Here is a 697-nt window from a genome sequence, read left to right as displayed (position 1 = left end):
CAGCGGCAGACAGTGAGTTGAGCATTATGTTTGATCAATTTAGCCTTCTCAAACCAACACGACTTGCCTAAAATAAACAGACATAAAACTCTAAATGCATTTCACAGTATTAATTTAAACATTTAACCTAGATAAATGAGCGCTGTTGGGCGCATATCCAATCGTTTGTGCGGAGAGTGGAAGCTAAAGCGGGCACCAGCGTGATCACTTGCATTTTTTTTAATAAGAGTGGAAAATTAAAAATACGCCTCATTTTTGCTCATAAAGGTAAGAGTATACATCATTCGGAACTGCAAAGGGTCTACTTGTATTTGTGTGCACTCACAATATCAACAAAACCTTGTGCTTTTGTAAAGTAAGGAAAACAAACAGTATGCGCTTTCTGTCCTCTTGGTCTTGCAGGAGCGCTTCACCGACATGATAAATATATCTATAGAATGCTTTAAATTACTATTTTAAAACGAAATAATTCAAATCGAAAAGACAAAAACTATTTCATTATGTAATCCCTAAAGATGAATGTCACCCTAAAGGCACATCCAATGAGGAGATTGCAAGTCAGGTTCGTCAAATTCATTTTTGCAACATTGACTCAGAAAACATTAGTTTATTAACAAATAATTCAAATATCCCCTCACTATTTTTGACTTTTTTTGTTTGTTTTTTATTTTATTATAATTTTTTTGTTTGTTTGTTT

Source organism: Sinocyclocheilus rhinocerous, unplaced genomic scaffold (genome assembly GCF_001515625.1).
Source record: "Sinocyclocheilus rhinocerous isolate Xijiao unplaced genomic scaffold, SAMN03320098_v1.1 scaffold270, whole genome shotgun sequence".
In the NCBI taxonomy this organism is placed as follows: domain Eukaryota; kingdom Metazoa; phylum Chordata; class Actinopteri; order Cypriniformes; family Cyprinidae; genus Sinocyclocheilus; species Sinocyclocheilus rhinocerous.
The sequence above is the reverse complement of the archived record's forward strand: the minus strand, read 5'-3'. Positions refer to the sequence as shown.